This window comes from Denticeps clupeoides, unplaced genomic scaffold, assembly GCF_900700375.1.
Source record: "Denticeps clupeoides unplaced genomic scaffold, fDenClu1.1, whole genome shotgun sequence".
Taxonomy (NCBI): domain Eukaryota; kingdom Metazoa; phylum Chordata; class Actinopteri; order Clupeiformes; family Denticipitidae; genus Denticeps; species Denticeps clupeoides.
Window position 1 is genome coordinate 223811 of NW_021629815.1, and position 18916 is coordinate 242726.

The following is an 18916-nucleotide window of genomic DNA, read 5'->3' on the forward strand; positions in this document are numbered from 1 at the left end:
GCCAGGCTTTTTCCATGAATTCAAGAAGAACAAGTATGTGAACGGGCTTTGAACCGGAACAAGGAGATCCCATTGGCTTAAAGGGCAGACGTAGACGTCAAAAACAAAGACGAGACAAAAGTGCAACTGTTAAGCTATTAATTCTTTTAGAAAGGCGTTCATTTAAACATATTAGTGGCTGATACATGCAAAGTTAGTGAAACAACATAAGTGAATGATTCCAAGAGGCATCAGTGGCTCATTTTTAGTTAATGAAAAAGTAGTTCCCTTTTCCGCTGCGAGCAGGGTTTGAACCTGCGCAGGGAGACCCCATTGGATTTCGAGTCCAACGCCTTAACCACTCGGCCATCGCAGCTTTTAAATAAAGAAAAAAAAGCAGCTCTGTGAGAAGGGGCTTGAATTTGCATCAGGAGACCGTCTTGAAGTCAATCATCTGATTGAGACATTTCTTGGCATTTTAATGACTGCCATTCAATTGGTGAAGAGGGCAGTTCCTACAAACACTGCAAGCAGTGATCAAGCATGTGCAAGAAGAGACCATTGATAATCAAATCCAACACCTTAACCACTTCTGCCATTGCAACTAAATAGTGCTCGTGATTGTTTAAAAAAGAGAATAGCTTTCATATTAGTGAACTGGACATCCTGAATGTGAACTTTGAATTCCATACAATCTCACTATAGAAGAGTAAAATGCTTAGACAAATATTATGAGCATTGTTAAAACCAGAAACTTGTTTTTTTCTCAATCAGTTTCAAACTATATGGTAGGATTAAAAATGTATAAGTGAGAACATCATTGGAATTCATTTTTCAGATCACCTGAGATTTGATCTTGAATTAATGGCAACATAACATTCAAGCCACATATGAATAAGTGGATTACATATTTTGCTTAAGCTTGAAACAATAAGCATGAACACAAGTTCTCACTGAGGCTTGAACTGTGATCAATGGATTTAGAGTGCTGATTGTTAAACGTTAAACCATGGAGCCCACAATAAACATCTTCTTACAGCTTTGAATTGCAAAACACATGCATTTAAATAAACTGCTTTTTGACATTAAGTTAAGGTCCCACCGAGATTTGAACTCGGATCGCTGGATTCAAAGTCCAGCGTGCTAACCATTACACCATGGAACCTACCACTTAAGCAGGCAAGTGATTGTCATTGTGATAAACTGCAGAAAAAACCTGGAGCACACAATGAAATGAGTCCTCTGGGTTTAACCCATCACCCTTAGTGAGTGTTGGGCAGCCATGAAAGGCTTCCGGTGAGCAGACGGTACCTTGAAGTTGCACATTGGTGGTGAACCTAGACTGAATGTCTTCTTACAGCTGTGAATTGCATCAAATGGCTGCTGAACATGCTGGGAACACAAGCATGTCTAGCATACATTTCTTGCTTAAGCGTCCAACAACAAACTTCAGGGTAAGGCCACACTGAGTTTTGAACTCAGGTCATTAGATTCAGAGTGCTAACCATCGCAGCATGGAACCCCATGACGTTTTTACTTAATGAGGTGACTTACTATTTCACCAACAAGAAGACCAGCTCAGTAAGAAAATCCAAACCACAGCCAGGCTTTTTCCATGAATTCAAGAAGAACAAGTATGTGAACGGGCTTTGAACCGGAACAAGGAGATCCCATTGGCTTAAAGGGCAGACGTAGACGTCAAAAACAAAGACGAGACAAAAGTGCAACTGTTAAGCTATTAATTCTTTTAGAAAGGCGTTCATTTAAAGATATTAGTGGCTGATACATGCAAAGTTAGTGAAACAACATAAGTGAATGATTCCAAGAGGCGTAATTTTAACAGTTTTATCAGCAATCTTGAACTCATCCCTGAGATCGGCAGAACACCCGAGGCGGCGCACCCTACCCGACCGGGCGGAAGTGCTCGAAGACGCCGTCGAGACCGTAAACAAAGGCGGGGGAAGCGCGGAGGGCTAAGAGCTAAGCTAAAGCTAACACCACACCGGCTCTCTTTGCCCAGCATTCTTCTCGCCAATGTACGGTCACTGGTGAACAAAATGGATGAGATTCGACTCCGAATCAACCACAGCAAGAAACTCTGGAACTGCAATGTCATGATTTTCACTGAAACATGGCTAAACAATGGAATACCGGACAATGCTATTGCTCTAGCTGAGCACCACATTCTCCGGGCAGACAGAACGGCGGATGACTCCGGTAAGACCAGAGGTGGGGGATTGTGCATCTATGTTAACAAAGCCTGGTGCACGAACTCTACTATCATTGGGAGACACTGCTCAGCTAACCTAGAGTTTCTCATGGTTAAGTGCAGACCGTTCTATCTGCCGCGGGAGTTCACATCCACCATTATAACTGCCACTTACATTCCTCCTGATGCTGATGCCAAGCTTGCTATGAACGAACTTCATGCGGCCATCAGTAAACAACAGACTGATCACCCAGAGGCTGCATACATTGTGGCGGGCGATTTTAATCATTCCAATTTGAAGACGGTATTTCCTAAATTTCATAAAAACATTCTCTGTCACACCAGAGGAAACAAAACTCTGGATCAAGTTTATACAAACATGGCTGAAGCCTATGCTGTGACCCCCCTCCCCCACTTCGGACAATCAGATCACCTTTCTTTGTTTCTCACCCCCAAGTACTCCCCCCTCATCAACCGTGTGAAGCCATCAGTGAGGACCATCAAAGTGTGGCCAGCGGGGGCTGACATCACACTCCAGGACAGGTTCCAACACACAGACTGGAGTATGTTTGCTTCACAGGCCACCTGTGGCTCTCACACGGACATCGACATCTACACCTCCTCTGTTCTGAACTACATTAACACCACCATAGACACGGTTACTACTCAGAAACAGATCACCACATACCCTAATCAGAAGCCTTGGATGAACAAGGAGGTGCGTCTCCTGCTGAAGGCACGCAACAATGCCTTCAGATCGGGTGATGCACAGGCCTACGGCATTTCCAGGGTGAACCTGAAGAGGGGCATAAAAAAGGCCAAGCACTGCTACAAACTAAAGCTAGAGGAATACTTCTCCAATGCTGATCCTCGACGCTTGTGGCAGGGCATTCAGGCCATTACAGACTATAAACCCAGCAACTCAGCCCCCACAACCACAGATGTCCTCTTTCTGAATGAGCTCAACGACTTTTATGCTCGCTTTGAAAGAGACAACAAGCAACCTGCTGTCAAGATCCCCTCATCTACCGACCACTCGCCCATCATACTCACCTCCTCAGATGTTTGCACTGCACTGAGTCGGATAAACGCGCGCAGGGCTGCTGGACCAGACGGCATCCCGGGGCGCGTACTTAGAGCATGTGCAGAGCAGCTCGCTGGCGTATTCACGGACATTTTTAACATGTCTCTCGCCCAAGCAGCTGTTCCAACATGCCTCAAATCCACCTCCATTGTACCAGTGCCGAAACATTCTAGTCCAACATGCCTGAATGACTACCGCCCTGTAGCACTCACACCCATAATCATGAAGTGCTTCGAGCGGTTAGTCCTGGCACATCTGAGGGACTTCCTCCCACCAACTCTAGACCCACACCAGTTTGCGTACCGTAGCAATAGGAGCACAGAGGATGCAGTCTCCATAGCGCTGCACTCTGTACTCACACACCTGGACAAGCAAAACACATATGCACGGATGCTGTTTGTTGATTTCAGCTCAGCATTTAACACTGTCATCCCCTCTAAGCTAATCTCTAAACTTAGAGCCCTGGACATCAACACCTCACTTTGCAACTGGATTATGGACTTTCTGACCAGCAGACCACAGCATGTAAGGTCAGGCCACATCCGCTCCACTACTGTCACGCTCAACACTGGTGTACCACAGGGCTGTGTGCTGAGCCCCTTCCTCTACTCCCTCTTCACCCATGACTGCCGACCTATGTATGGATCAAACTCCGTTATTAAGTTTGCAGATGACACCACGGTGATAGGTCTCATCGACAACAACGATGAGACTGCCTACAGGGAGGAGGTCCAGCATCTGGCCACTTGGTGCACAGAAAATAACCTTCTTTTAAACACCACCAAGACCAAGGAGCTCATTGTGGACTTCAGGAGGGAGAGAAGAGGCTCGCATGATCCCATCCACATCAATGGGATGACTGTGCAGCCTGTTACATCCTTCAAGTTCCTGGGGACCCACATCTCAGAGGACCTGTCCTGGAGCATTAACACCTCCAGCCTGGTCAAGAAGGCTCACCAGCGCCTCTTCTTCTTGAGAACATTAAAAAAGAACCAGCTACCCACTACCATCCTGTTGAACTTTTACCGCTCTACAATAGAGAGCATCCTTACCAGCTGTCTCACAGTGTGGTATGGAAGCTGCACTGTTGCTGAGCGTAAGGCGATGCAGCGGGTGGTGAAAACTGCCCAGCGCATCACAGGGACTCCACTTCCATCCATTGAGGAAATCCAGAGGAAGCACTGTCTGCGTCGAGCTCACAGTATTCTTAAGGACTCCTCACACCCGGCCCACGAACTGTTCTCTCTCCTGCCTTCAGGCAGACGGTTCAGGCTACCACGGACAAGAACCAGCAGACTTAGGAACAGCTTTTTTCCCAGAGCTGTTTCCTTGCTGAACTCCTCTGCCCCCCCCATTCACTCTTGATAATCACTGCACTGCACATATCACTTTGTACTGCACATATCACTTTGTACTGCACATATCACCTTATGTATAGCACATATCACTTTATGTATATATATATATAACTTAACTTATTTGAACTGTATCCTGCACTTGCTGCTTATTGCACTTCTGGTTAGACCTAAACTACATTTCGTTGCCCTGTACTTGTACATGTGTAATGACAATAAAGTTGAATCTAATCTAATCTAATCTAATCAGTGGCTCATTTTTAGTTAATGAAAAAGTAGTTCCCTTTTCCGCTGCGAGCAGGGTTTGAACCTGCGCAGGGAGACCCCATTGGATTTCGAGTCCAACGCCTTAACCACTCGGCCATCGCAGCTTTTAAATAAAGAAAAAAAAGCAGCTCTGTGAGAAGGGGCTTGAATTTGCATCAGGAGACCGTCTTGAAGTCAATCATCTGATTGAGACATTTCTTGGCATTTTAATGACTGCCATTCAATTGGTGAAGAGGGCAGTTCCTACAAACACTGCAAGCAGTGATCAAGCATGTGCAAGAAGAGACCATTGATAATCAAATCCAACACCTTAACCACTCTGCCATTGCAACTAAATAGTGCTCGTGATTGTTTAAAAAAGAGAATAGCTTTCATATTAGTGAACTGGACATCCTGAATGTGAACTTTGAATTCCATACAATCTCACTATAGAAGAGTAAAATGCTTAGACAAATATTATGAGCATTGTTAAAACCAGAAACTTGTTTTTTTCTCAATCAGTTTCAAACTATATGGTAGGATTAAAAATGTATAAGTGAGAACATCATTGGAATTCATTTTTCAGATCACCTGAGATTTGATCTTGAAGTAATGGCAACATAACATTCAAGCCACATATGAATGAGTGGATTACATATTTTGCTTAAGCTTGAAACAATAAGCATGAACACAAGTTCTCACTGAGGCTTGAACTGTGATCAATGGATTTAGAGTGCTGATTGTTAAACTTTAAACCATGGAGCCCACAATAAACATCTTCTTACAGCTTTGAATTGCAAAACACATGCATTTAAATAAACTGCTTTTTGACATTAAGTTAAGGTCCCACCGAGATTTGAACTCGGATCGCTGGATTCAAAGTCCAGCGTGCTAACCATTACACCATGGAACCTACCACTTAAGCAGGCAAGTGATTGTCATTGTGATAAACTGCAGAAAAAACCTGGAGCACACAATGAAATGAGTCCTCTGGGTTTAACCCATCACCCTTAGTGAGTGTTGGGCAGCCATGAAAGGCTTCCGGTGAGCAGACGGTACCTTGAAGTTGCACATTGGTGGTGAACCTAGACTGAATGTCTTCTTACAGCTGTGAATTGCATCAAATGGCTGCTGAACATGCTGGGAACACAAGCATGTCTAGCATACATTTCTTGCTTAAGCGTCCAACAACAAACTTCAGGGTAAGGCCACACTGAGTTTTGAACTCAGGTCATTAGATTCAGAGTGCTAACCATCGCAGCATGGAACCCCATGACGTTTTTACTTAATGAGGTGACTTACCATTTCACCAACAAGAAGACCAGCTCAGTAAGAAAATCCAAACCACAGCCAGGCTTTTTCCATGAATTCAAGAAGAACAAGTATGTGAACGGGCTTTGAACCGGAACAAGGAGATCCCATTGGCTTAAAGGGCAGACGTAGACGTCAAAAACAAAGACGAGACAAAAGTGCAACTGTTAAGCTATTAATTCTTTTAGAAAGGCGTTCATTTAAAGATATTAGTGGCTGATACATGCAAAGTTAGTGAAACAACATAAGTGAATGATTCCAAGAGGCATCAGTGGCTCATTTTTAGTTAATGAAAAAGTAGTTCCCTTTTCCGCTGCGAGCAGGGTTTGAACCTGCGCAGGGAGACCCCATTGGATTTCGAGTCCAACGCCTTAACCACTCGGCCATCGCAGCTTTTAAATAAAGAAAAAAAAGCAGCTCTGTGAGAAGGGGCTTAAATTTGCATCAGGAGACCGTCTTGAAGTCAATCATCTGATTGAGACATTTCTTGGCATTTTAATGACTGCCATTCAATTGGTGAAGAGGGCAGTTCCTACAAACACTGCAAGCAGTGATCAAGCATGTGCAAGAAGAGACCATTGATAATCAAATCCAACACCTTAACCATTCTGCCATTGCAACTAAATAGTGCTCGTGATTGTTTAAAAAAGAGAATAGCTTTCATATTAGTGAACTGGACATCCTGAATGTGAACTTTGAATTCCATACAATCTCACTATAGAAGAGTAAAATGCTTAGACAAATATTATGAGCATTGTTAAAACCAGAAACTTGTTTTTTTCTCAATCAGTTTCAAACTATATGGTAGGATTAAAAATGTATAAGTGAGAACATCATTGGAATTCATTTTTCAGATCACCTGAGATTTGATCTTGAATTAATGGCAACATAACATTCAAGCCACATATGAATGAGTGGATTACATATTTTGCTTAAGCTTGAAACAATAAGCATGAACACAAGTTCTCACTGAGGCTTGAACTGTGATCAATGGATTTAGAGTGCTGATTGTTAAACGTTAAACCATGGAGCCCACAATAAACATCTTCTTACAGCTTTGAATTGCAAAACACATGCATTTAAATAAACTGCTTTTTGACATTAAGTTAAGGTCCCACCGAGATTTGAACTCGGATCGCTGGATTCAAAGTCCAGCGTGCTAACCATTACACCATGGAACCTACCACTTAAGAAGGCAAGTGATTGTCATTGTGATAAACTGCAGAAAAAACCTGGAGCACACAATGAAATGAGTCCTCTGGGTTTAACCCATCACCCTTAGTGAGTGTTGGGCAGCCATGAAAGGCTTCCGGTGAGCAGACGGTACCTTGAAGTTGCACATTGGTGGTGAACCTAGACTGAATGTCTTCTTACAGCTGTGAATTGCATCAAATGGCTGCTGAACATGCTGGGAACACAAGCATGTCTAGCATACATTTCTTGCTTAAGCGTCCAACAACAAACTTCAGGGTAAGGCCACACTGAGTTTTGAACTCAGGTCATTAGATTCAGAGTGCTAACCATCGCAGCATGGAACCCCATGACGTTTTTACTTAATGAGGTGACTTACTATTTCACCAACAAGAAGACCAGCTCAGTAAGAAAATCCAAACCACAGCCAGGCTTTTTCCATGAATTCAAGAAGAACAAGTATGTGAACGGGCTTTGAACCGGAACAAGGAGATCCCATTGGCTTAAAGGGCAGACGTAGACGTCAAAAACAAAGACGAGACAAAAGTGCAACTGTTAAGCTATTAATTCTTTTAGAAAGGCGTTCATTTAAAGATATTAGTGGCTGATACATGCAAAGTTAGTGAAACAACATAAGTGAATGATTCCAAGAGGCATCAGTGGCTCATTTTTAGTTAATGAAAAAGTAGTTCCCTTTTCCACTGCGAGCAGGGTTTGAACCTGCGCAGGGAGACCCCATTGGATTTCGAGTCCAACGCCTTAACCACTCGGCCATCGCAGCTTTTAAATAAAGAAAAAAAAGCAGCTCTGTGAGAAGGGGCTTGAATTTGCATCAGGAGACCGTCTTGAAGTCAATCATCTGATTGAGACATTTCTTGGCATTTTAATGACTGCCATTCAATTGGTGAAGAGGGCAGTTCCTACAAACACTGCAAGCAGTGATCAAGCATGTGCAAGAAGAGACCATTGATAATCAAATCCAACACCTTAACCACTCTGCCATTGCAACTAAATAGTGCTTGTGATTGTTTAAAAAAGAGAATAGCTTTCATATTAGTGAACTGGACATCCTGAATGTGAACTTTGAATTCCATACAATCTCACTATAGAAGAGTAAAATGCTTAGACAAATATTATGAGCATTGTTAAAACCACAAACTTGTTTTTTTCTCAATCAGTTTCAAACTATATGGTAGGATTAAAAATGTATAAGTGAGAACATCATTGGAATTCATTTTTCAGATCACCTGAGATTTGATCTTGAAGTAATGGCAACATAACATTCAAGCCACATATGAATGAGTGGATTACATATTTTGCTTAAGCTTGAAACAATAAGCATGAACACAAGTTCTCACTGAGGCTTGAACTGTGATCAATGGATTTAGAGTGCTGATTGTTAAACGTTAAACCATGGAGCCCACAATAAACATCTTCTTACAGCTTTGAATTGCAAAACACATGCATTTAAATAAACTGCTTTTTGACATTAAGTTAAGGTCCCACCGAGATTTGAACTCGGATCGCTGGATTCAAAGTCCAGCGTGCTAACCATTACACCATGGAACCTACCCCTTAAACAGGCAAGTGATTGTCATTGTGATAAACTGCAGAAAAAACCTGGAGCACACAATGAAATGAGTTCTCTGGGTTTAACCCATCACCCTTAGTGAGTGTTGGGCAGCCATGAAAGGCTTCCGGTGAGCAGACGGTACCTTGAAGTTGCACATTGGTGGTGAACCTAGACTGAATGTCTTCTTACAGCTGTGAATTGCATCAAATGGCTGCTGAACATGCTGGGAACACAAGCATGTCTAGCATACATTTCTTGCTTAAGCGTCCAACAACAAACTTCAGGGTAAGGCCACACTGAGTTTTGAACTCAGGTCATTAGATTCAGAGTGCTAACCATCGCAGCATGGAACCCCATGACGTTTTTACTTAATGAGGTGACTTACTATTTCACCAACAAGAAGACCAGCTCAGTAAGAAAATCCAAACCACAGCCAGGCTTTTTCCATGAATTCAAGAAGAACAAGTATGTGAACGGGCTTTGAACCGGAACAAGGAGATCCCATTGGCTTAAAGGGCAGACTCCCTAAGCACGTAGACGTCAAAAACAAAGACGAGACAAAAGTGCAACTGTTAAGCTATTAATTCTTTTAGAAAGGCGTTCATTTAAACATATTAGTGGCTGATACATGCAAAGTTGTGGTAGTAGCCTAGTGGGTAACACACTCGCCTATGAACCAGAAGACCCGGGTTCGAATCCCACTTACTACCATTGTGTCCCTGAGCAAGACACTTAACCCTAAATTGCCCAGGGAGACTGTCCCTGTAATACTGATTGTAAGTCGCTCTGGATAAGGGCGTCTGATAAATGCTGTAAATGTAAATGTAAATGTAAGTTAGTGAAACAACATAAGTGAATGATTCCAAGAGGCATCAGTGGCTCATTTTTAGTTAATGAAAAAGTAGTTCCCTTTTCCGCTGCTAGCAGGGTTTGAACCTGCGCAGAGAGACCCCATTGGATTTCGAGTCCAACGCCTTAACCACTCGGCCATCGCAGCTTTTAAATAAAGAAAAAAAAAGCAACTCTGTGAGAAGGGGCTTGAATTTGCATCAGGAGACCGTCTTGAAGTCAATCATCTGATTGAGACATTTCTTGGCATTTTAATGACTGCCATTCAATTGGTGAAGTGGGCAGTTCCTACAAACACTGCAAGCAGTGATCAAGCATGTGCAAGAAGAGACCGTTGATAATCAAATCCAACACCTTAACCACTCTGCCATTGCAACTAAATAGTGCTCGTGATTGTTTAAAAAAGAGAATAGCTTTCATATTAGTGAACTGGACATCCTGAATGTGAACTTTGAATTCCATACAATCTCACTATAGAAGAGTAAAATGCTTAGACAAATATTATGAGCATTGTTAAAACCAGAAACTTGTTTTTTTCTCAATCAGTTTCAAACTATATGGTAGGATTAAAAATGTATAAGTGAGAACATCATTGGAATTCATTTTTCAGATCACCTGAGATTTGATCTTGAAGTAATGGCAACATAACATTCAAGCCACATATGAATGAGTGGAATACATATTTTGCTTAAGCTTGAAACAATAAGCATGAACACAAGTTCTCACTGAGGCTTGAACTGTGATCAATGGATTTAGAGTGCTGATTGTTAAACGTTAAACCATGGAGCCCACAATAAACATCTTCTTACAGCTTTGAATTGCAAAACACATGCATTTAAATAAACTGCTTTTTGACATTAAGTTAAGGTCTCACCGAGATTTGAACTCGGATCGCTGGATTCAAAGTCCAGCGTGCTAACCATTACACCATGGAACCTACCACTTAAGAAGGCAAGTGATTGTCATTGTGATAAACTGCAGAAAAAACCTGGAGCACACAATGAAATGAGTCCTCTGGGTTTAACCCATCACCCTTAGTGAGTGTTGGGCAGCCATGAAAGGCTTCCGGTGAGCAGACGGTACCTTGAAGTTGCACATTGGTGGTGAACCTAGACTGAATGTCTTCTTACAGCTGTGAATTGCATCAAATGGCTGCTGAACATGCTGGGAACACAAGCATGTCTAGCATACATTTCTTGCTTAAGCGTCCAACAACAAACTTCAGGGTAAGGCCACACTGAGTTTTGAACTCAGGTCATTAGATTCAGAGTGCTAACCATCGCAGCATGGAACCCCATGACGTTTTTACTTAATGAGGTGACTTACTATTTCACCAACAAGAAGACCAGCTCAGTAAGAAAATCCAAACCACAGCCAGGCTTTTTCCATGAATTCAAGAAGAACAAGTATGTGAACGGGCTTTGAACCGGAACAAGGAGATCCCATTGGCTTAAAGGGCAGACGTAGACGTCAAAAACAAAGACGAGACAAAAGTGCAACTGTTAAGCTATTAATTCTTTTAGAAAGGCGTTCATTTAAAGATATTAGTGGCTGATACATGCAAAGTTAGTGAAACAACATAAGTGAATGATTCCAAGAGGCGTAATTTTAACAGTTTTATCAGCAATCTTGAACTCATCCCTGAGATCGGCAGAACACCCGAGGCGGCGCACCCTACCCGACCGGGCGGAAGTGCTCGAAGACGCCGTCGAGACCGTAAACAAAGGCGGGGGAAGCGCGGAGGGCTAAGAGCTAAGCTAAAGCTAACACCACACCGGCTCTCTTTGCCCAGCATTCTTCTCGCCAATGTACGGTCACTGGTGAACAAAATGGATGAGATTCGACTCCGAATCAACCACAGCAAGAAACTCTGGAACTGCAATGTCATGATTTTCACTGAAACATGGCTAAACAATGGAATACCGGACAATGCTATTGCTCTAGCTGAGCACCACATTCTCCGGGCAGACAGAACGGCGGATGACTCCGGTAAGACCAGAGGTGGGGGATTGTGCATCTATGTTAACAAAGCCTGGTGCACGAACTCTACTATCATTGGGAGACACTGCTCAGCTAACCTAGAGTTTCTCATGGTTAAGTGCAGACCGTTCTATCTGCCGCGGGAGTTCACATCCACCATTATAACTGCCACTTACATTCCTCCTGATGCTGATGCCAAGCTTGCTATGAACGAACTTCATGCGGCCATCAGTAAACAACAGACTGATCACCCAGAGGCTGCATACATTGTGGCGGGCGATTTTAATCATTCCAATTTGAAGACGGTATTTCCTAAATTTCATAAAAACATTCTCTGTCACACCAGAGGAAACAAAACTCTGGATCAAGTTTATACAAACATGGCTGAAGCCTATGCTGTGACCCCCCTCCCCCACTTCGGACAATCAGATCACCTTTCTTTGTTTCTCACCCCCAAGTACTCCCCCCTCATCAACCGTGTGAAGCCATCAGTGAGGACCATCAAAGTGTGGCCAGCGGGGGCTGACATCACACTCCAGGACAGGTTCCAACACACAGACTGGAGTATGTTTGCTTCACAGGCCACCTGTGGCTCTCACACGGACATCGACATCTACACCTCCTCTGTTCTGAACTACATTAACACCACCATAGACACGGTTACTACTCAGAAACAGATCACCACATACCCTAATCAGAAGCCTTGGATGAACAAGGAGGTGCGTCTCCTGCTGAAGGCACGCAACAATGCCTTCAGATCGGGTGATGCACAGGCCTACGGCATTTCCAGGGCGAACCTGAAGAGGGGCATAAAAAAGGCCAAGCACTGCTACAAACTAAAGCTAGAGGAATACTTCTCCAATGCTGATCCTCGACGCTTGTGGCAGGGCATTCAGGCCATTACAGACTATAAACCCAGCAACTCAGCCCCCACAACCACAGATGTCCTCTTTCTGAATGAGCTCAACGACTTTTATGCTCGCTTTGAAAGAGACAACAAGCAACCTGCTGTCAAGATCCCCTCATCTACCGACCACTCGCCCATCATACTCACCTCCTCAGATGTTTGCACTGCACTGAGTCGGATAAACGCGCGCAGGGCTGCTGGACCAGACGGCATCCCGGGGCGCGTACTTAGAGCATGTGCAGAGCAGCTCGCTGGCGTATTCACGGACATTTTTAACATGTCTCTCGCCCAAGCAGCTGTTCCAACATGCCTCAAATCCACCTCCATTGTACCAGTGCCGAAACATTCTAGTCCAACATGCCTGAATGACTACCGCCCTGTAGCACTCACACCCATAATCATGAAGTGCTTCGAGCGGTTAGTCCTGGCACATCTGAGGGACTTCCTCCCACCAACTCTAGACCCACACCAGTTTGCGTACCGTAGCAATAGGAGCACAGAGGATGCAGTCTCCATAGCGCTGCACTCTGTACTCACACACCTGGACAAGCAAAACACATATGCACGGATGCTGTTTGTTGATTTCAGCTCAGCATTTAACACTGTCATCCCCTCTAAGCTAATCTCTAAACTTAGAGCCCTGGACATCAACACCTCACTTTGCAACTGGATTATGGACTTTCTGACCAGCAGACCACAGCATGTAAGGTCAGGCCACATCCGCTCCACTACTGTCACGCTCAACACTGGTGTACCACAGGGCTGTGTGCTGAGCCCCTTCCTCTACTCCCTCTTCACCCATGACTGCCGACCTATGTATGGATCAAACTCCGTTATTAAGTTTGCAGATGACACCACGGTGATAGGTCTCATCGACAACAACGATGAGACTGCCTACAGGGAGGAGGTCCAGCATCTGGCCACTTGGTGCACAGAAAATAACCTTCTTTTAAACACCACCAAGACCAAGGAGCTCATTGTGGACTTCAGGAGGGAGAGAAGAGGCTCGCATGATCCCATCCACATCAATGGGATGACTGTGCAGCCTGTTACATCCTTCAAGTTCCTGGGGACCCACATCTCAGAGGACCTGTCCTGGAGCATTAACACCTCCAGCCTGGTCAAGAAGGCTCACCAGCGCCTCTTCTTCTTGAGAACATTAAAAAAGAACCAGCTACCCACTACCATCCTGTTGAACTTTTACCGCTCTACAATAGAGAGCATCCTTACCAGCTGTCTCACAGTGTGGTATGGAAGCTGCACTGTTGCTGAGCGTAAGGCGATGCAGCGGGTGGTGAAAACTGCCCAGCGCATCACAGGGACTCCACTTCCATCCATTGAGGAAATCCAGAGGAAGCACTGTCTGCGTCGAGCTCACAGTATTCTTAAGGACTCCTCACACCCGGCCCACGAACTGTTCTCTCTCCTGCCTTCAGGCAGACGGTTCAGGCTACCACGGACAAGAACCAGCAGACTTAGGAACAGCTTTTTTCCCAGAGCTGTTTCCTTGCTGAACTCCTCTGCCCCCCCCATTCACTCTTGATAATCACTGCACTGCACATATCACTTTGTACTGCACATATCACTTTGTACTGCACATATCACCTTATGTATAGCACATATCACTTTATGTATATATATATATAACTTAACTTATTTGAACTGTATCCTGCACTTGCTGCTTATTGCACTTCTGGTTAGACCTAAACTACATTTCGTTGCCCTGTACTTGTACATGTGTAATGACAATAAAGTTGAATCTAATCTAATCTAATCTAATCAGTGGCTCATTTTTAGTTAATGAAAAAGTAGTTCCCTTTTCCGCTGCGAGCAGGGTTTGAACCTGCGCAGGGAGACCCCATTGGATTTCGAGTCCAACGCCTTAACCACTCGGCCATCGCAGCTTTTAAATAAAGAAAAAAAAGCAGCTCTGTGAGAAGGGGCTTGAATTTGCATCAGGAGACCGTCTTGAAGTCAATCATCTGATTGAGACATTTCTTGGCATTTTAATGACTGCCATTCAATTGGTGAAGAGGGCAGTTCCTACAAACACTGCAAGCAGTGATCAAGCATGTGCAAGAAGAGACCATTGATAATCAAATCCAACACCTTAACCACTCTGCCATTGCAACTAAATAGTGCTCGTGATTGTTTAAAAAAGAGAATAGCTTTCATATTAGTGAACTGGACATCCTGAATGTGAACTTTGAATTCCATACAATCTCACTATAGAAGAGTAAAATGCTTAGACAAATATTATGAGCATTGTTAAAACCAGAAACTTGTTTTTTTCTCAATCAGTTTCAAACTATATGGTAGGATTAAAAATGTATAAGTGAGAACATCATTGGAATTCATTTTTCAGATCACCTGAGATTTGATCTTGAAGTAATGGCAACATAACATTCAAGCCACATATGAATGAGTGGATTACATATTTTGCTTAAGCTTGAAACAATAAGCATGAACACAAGTTCTCACTGAGGCTTGAACTGTGATCAATGGATTTAGAGTGCTGATTGTTAAACTTTAAACCATGGAGCCCACAATAAACATCTTCTTACAGCTTTGAATTGCAAAACACATGCATTTAAATAAACTGCTTTTTGACATTAAGTTAAGGTCCCACCGAGATTTGAACTCGGATCGCTGGATTCAAAGTCCAGCGTGCTAACCATTACACCATGGAACCTACCACTTAAGCAGGCAAGTGATTGTCATTGTGATAAACTGCAGAAAAAACCTGGAGCACACAATGAAATGAGTCCTCTGGGTTTAACCCATCACCCTTAGTGAGTGTTGGGCAGCCATGAAAGGCTTCCGGTGAGCAGACGGTACCTTGAAGTTGCACATTGGTGGTGAACCTAGACTGAATGTCTTCTTACAGCTGTGAATTGCATCAAATGGCTGCTGAACATGCTGGGAACACAAGCATGTCTAGCATACATTTCTTGCTTAAGCGTCCAACAACAAACTTCAGGGTAAGGCCACACTGAGTTTTGAACTCAGGTCATTAGATTCAGAGTGCTAACCATCGCAGCATGGAACCCCATGACGTTTTTACTTAATGAGGTGACTTACTATTTCACCAACAAGAAGACCAGCTCAGTAAGAAAATCCAAACCACAGCCAGGCTTTTTCCATGAATTCAAGAAGAACAAGTATGTGAACGGGCTTTGAACCGGAACAAGGAGATCCCATTGGCTTAAAGGGCAGACGTAGACGTCAAAAACAAAGACGAGACAAAAGTGCAACTGTTAAGCTATTAATTCTTTTAGAAAGGCGTTCATTTAAAGATATTAGTGGCTGATACATGCAAAGTTAGTGAAACAACATAAGTGAATGATTCCAAGAGGCATCAGTGGCTCATTTTTAGTTAATGAAAAAGTAGTTCCCTTTTCCGCTGCGAGCAGGGTTTGAACCTGCGCAGGGAGACCCCATTGGATTTCGAGTCCAACGCCTTAACCACTCGGCCATCGCAGCTTTTAAATAAAGAAAAAAAAGCAGCTCTGTGAGAAGGGGCTTAAATTTGCATCAGGAGACCGTCTTGAAGTCAATCATCTGATTGAGACATTTCTTGGCATTTTAATGACTGCCATTCAATTGGTGAAGAGGGCAGTTCCTACAAACACTGCAAGCAGTGATCAAGCATGTGCAAGAAGAGACCATTGATAATCAAATCCAACACCTTAACCATTCTGCCATTGCAACTAAATAGTGCTCGTGATTGTTTAAAAAAGAGAATAGCTTTCATATTAGTGAACTGGACATCCTGAATGTGAACTTTGAATTCCATACAATCTCACTATAGAAGAGTAAAATGCTTAGACAAATATTATGAGCATTGTTAAAACCAGAAACTTGTTTTTTTCTCAATCAGTTTCAAACTATATGGTAGGATTAAAAATGTATAAGTGAGAACATCATTGGAATTCATTTTTCAGATCACCTGAGATTTGATCTTGAATTAATGGCAACATAACATTCAAGCCACATATGAATAAGTGGATTACATATTTTGCTTAAGCTTGAAACAATAAGCATGAACACAAGTTCTCACTGAGGCTTGAACTGTGATCAATGGATTTAGAGTGCTGATTGTTAAACGTTAAACCATGGAGCCCACAATAAACATCTTCTTACAGCTTTGAATTGCAAAACACATGCATTTAAATAAACTGCTTTTTGACATTAAGTTAAGGTCCCACCGAGATTTGAACTCAGATCGCTGGATTCAAAGTCCAGCGTGCTAACCATTACACCATGGAACCTACCACTTAAGAAGGCAAGTGATTGTCATTGTGATAAACTGCAGAAAAAACCTGGAGCACACAATGAAATGAGTCCTCTGGGTTTAACCCATCACCCTTAGTGAGTGTTGGGCAGCCATGAAAGGCTTCCGGTGAGCAGACAGTACCTTGAAGTTGCACATTGGTGGTGAACCTAGACTGAATGTCTTCTTACAGCTGTGAATTGCATCAAATGGCTGCTGAACATGCTGGGAACACAAGCATGTCTAGCATACATTTCTTGCTTAAGCGTCCAACAACAAACTTCAGGGTAAGGCCACACTGAGTTTTAAACTCAGGTCATTAGATTCAGAGTGCTAACCATCGCAGCATGGAACCCCATGACGTTTTTACTTAATGAGGTGACTTACTATTTCACCAACAAGAAGACCAGCTCAGTAAGAAAATCCAAACCACAGCCAGGCTTTTTCCATGAATTCAAGAAGAACAAGTATGTGAACGGGCTTTGAACCGGAACAAGGAGATCCCATTGGCTTAAAGGGCAGACTCCCTAAGCACGTAGACGTCAAAAACAAAGACGAGACAAAAGTGCAACTGTTAAGCTATTAATTCTTTTAGAAAGGCGTTCATTTAAACATATTAGTGGCTGATACATGCAAAGTTGTGGTAGTAGCCTAGTGGGTAACACACTCGCCTATGAACCAGAAGACCCGGGTTCGAATCCCACTTACTACCATTGTGTCCCTGAGCAAGACACTTAACCCTAAATTGCCCAGGGAGACTGTCCCTGTAATACTGATTGTAAGTCGCTCTGGATAAGGGCGTCTGATAAATGCTGTAAATGTAAATGTAAATGTAAGTTAGTGAAACAACATAAGTGAATGATTCCAAGAGGCATCAGTGGCTCATTTTTAGTTAATGAAAAAGTAGTTCCCTTTTCCGCTGCTAGCAGGGTTTGAACCTGCGCAGAGAGACCCCATTGGATTTCGAGTCCAACGCCTTAACCACTCGGCCATCGCAGCTTTTAAATAAAGAAAAAAAAAGCAACTCTGTGAGAAGGGGCTTGAATTTGCATCAGGAGACCGTCTTGAAGTCAATCATCTGATTGAGACATTTCTTGGCATTTTAATGACTGCCATTCAATTGGTGAAGTGGGCAGTTCCTACAAACACTGCAAGCAGTGATCAAGCATGTGCAAGAAGAGACCGTTGATAATCAAATCCAACACCTTAACCACTCTGCCATTGCAACTAAATAGTGCTCGTGATTGTTTAAAAAAGAGAATAGCTTTCATATTAGTGAACTGGACATCCTGAATGTGAACTTTGAATTCCATACAATCTCACTATAGAAGAGTAAAATGCTTAGACAAATATTATGAGCATTGTTAAAACCAGAAACTTGTTTTTTTCTCAATCAGTTTCAAACTATATGGTAGGATTAAAAATGTATAAGTGAGAACATCATTGGAATTCATTTTTCAGATCACCTGAGATTTGATCTTGAAGTAATGGCAACATAACATTCAAGCCACATATGAATGAGTGGAATACATATTTTGCTTAAGCTTGAAACAATAAGCATGAACACAAGTTCTCACTGAGGCTTGAACTGTGATCAATGGATTTAGAGTGCTGATTGTTAAACGTTAAACCATGGAGCCCACAATAAACATCTTCTTACAGCTTTGAATTGCAAAACACATGCATTTAAATAAACTGCTTTTTGACATTAAGTTAAGGTCTCACCGAGATTTGAACTCGGATCGCTGGATTCAAAGTCCAGCGTGCTAACCATTACACCATGGAACCTACCACTTAAGAAGGCAAGTGATTGTCATTGTGATAAACTGCAGAAAAAACCTGGAGCACACAATGAAATGAGTCCTCTGGGTTTAACCCATCACCCTTAGTGAGTGTTGGGCAGCCATGAAAGGCTTCCGGTGAGCAGACGGTACCTTGAAGTTGCACATTGGTGGTGAA

The 18916-nt window shown here is 42.9% G+C and overlaps 16 non-coding genes across 16 annotated transcripts; all 16 read right to left on the bottom strand.

Annotated features, from left to right (window-relative positions):
* Window positions 1-273: 273 nt before the first annotated feature.
* Window positions 274-355, bottom strand: trnas-cga (transfer RNA serine (anticodon CGA)). The gene has a single exon. It is a non-coding gene; the product is annotated as a tRNA-Ser (tRNA).
* A 717-nt stretch (window positions 356-1072) lies between these two features.
* On the bottom strand, window positions 1073-1144 carry trnaq-uug (transfer RNA glutamine (anticodon UUG)). Its single transcript has one exon. It is a non-coding gene; the product is annotated as a tRNA-Gln (tRNA).
* Window positions 1145-4916: 3772 nt separating this feature from the next.
* On the bottom strand, window positions 4917-4998 carry trnas-cga (transfer RNA serine (anticodon CGA)). Its single transcript has one exon. It is a non-coding gene; the product is annotated as a tRNA-Ser (tRNA).
* Window positions 4999-5714: 716 nt separating this feature from the next.
* trnaq-uug (transfer RNA glutamine (anticodon UUG)) lies at window positions 5715-5786 on the bottom strand. Its single transcript has one exon. It is a non-coding gene; the product is annotated as a tRNA-Gln (tRNA).
* Window positions 5787-6495: 709 nt separating this feature from the next.
* trnas-cga (transfer RNA serine (anticodon CGA)) lies at window positions 6496-6577 on the bottom strand. The gene has a single exon. It is a non-coding gene; the product is annotated as a tRNA-Ser (tRNA).
* Window positions 6578-7293: 716 nt separating this feature from the next.
* On the bottom strand, window positions 7294-7365 carry trnaq-uug (transfer RNA glutamine (anticodon UUG)). The gene has a single exon. It is a non-coding gene; the product is annotated as a tRNA-Gln (tRNA).
* Window positions 7366-8074: 709 nt separating this feature from the next.
* trnas-cga (transfer RNA serine (anticodon CGA)) lies at window positions 8075-8156 on the bottom strand. Its single transcript has one exon. It is a non-coding gene; the product is annotated as a tRNA-Ser (tRNA).
* Window positions 8157-8872: 716 nt separating this feature from the next.
* trnaq-uug (transfer RNA glutamine (anticodon UUG)) lies at window positions 8873-8944 on the bottom strand. Its single transcript has one exon. It is a non-coding gene; the product is annotated as a tRNA-Gln (tRNA).
* Window positions 8945-9863: 919 nt separating this feature from the next.
* Window positions 9864-9945, bottom strand: trnas-cga (transfer RNA serine (anticodon CGA)). Its single transcript has one exon. It is a non-coding gene; the product is annotated as a tRNA-Ser (tRNA).
* A 717-nt stretch (window positions 9946-10662) lies between these two features.
* trnaq-uug (transfer RNA glutamine (anticodon UUG)) lies at window positions 10663-10734 on the bottom strand. The gene has a single exon. It is a non-coding gene; the product is annotated as a tRNA-Gln (tRNA).
* Window positions 10735-14506: 3772 nt separating this feature from the next.
* On the bottom strand, window positions 14507-14588 carry trnas-cga (transfer RNA serine (anticodon CGA)). Its single transcript has one exon. It is a non-coding gene; the product is annotated as a tRNA-Ser (tRNA).
* A 716-nt stretch (window positions 14589-15304) lies between these two features.
* trnaq-uug (transfer RNA glutamine (anticodon UUG)) lies at window positions 15305-15376 on the bottom strand. Its single transcript has one exon. It is a non-coding gene; the product is annotated as a tRNA-Gln (tRNA).
* Window positions 15377-16085: 709 nt separating this feature from the next.
* trnas-cga (transfer RNA serine (anticodon CGA)) lies at window positions 16086-16167 on the bottom strand. The gene has a single exon. It is a non-coding gene; the product is annotated as a tRNA-Ser (tRNA).
* Window positions 16168-16883: 716 nt separating this feature from the next.
* trnaq-uug (transfer RNA glutamine (anticodon UUG)) lies at window positions 16884-16955 on the bottom strand. Its single transcript has one exon. It is a non-coding gene; the product is annotated as a tRNA-Gln (tRNA).
* Window positions 16956-17874: 919 nt separating this feature from the next.
* trnas-cga (transfer RNA serine (anticodon CGA)) lies at window positions 17875-17956 on the bottom strand. Its single transcript has one exon. It is a non-coding gene; the product is annotated as a tRNA-Ser (tRNA).
* A 717-nt stretch (window positions 17957-18673) lies between these two features.
* On the bottom strand, window positions 18674-18745 carry trnaq-uug (transfer RNA glutamine (anticodon UUG)). Its single transcript has one exon. It is a non-coding gene; the product is annotated as a tRNA-Gln (tRNA).
* Between the last annotated feature and the right edge of the window lie 171 nt (window positions 18746-18916).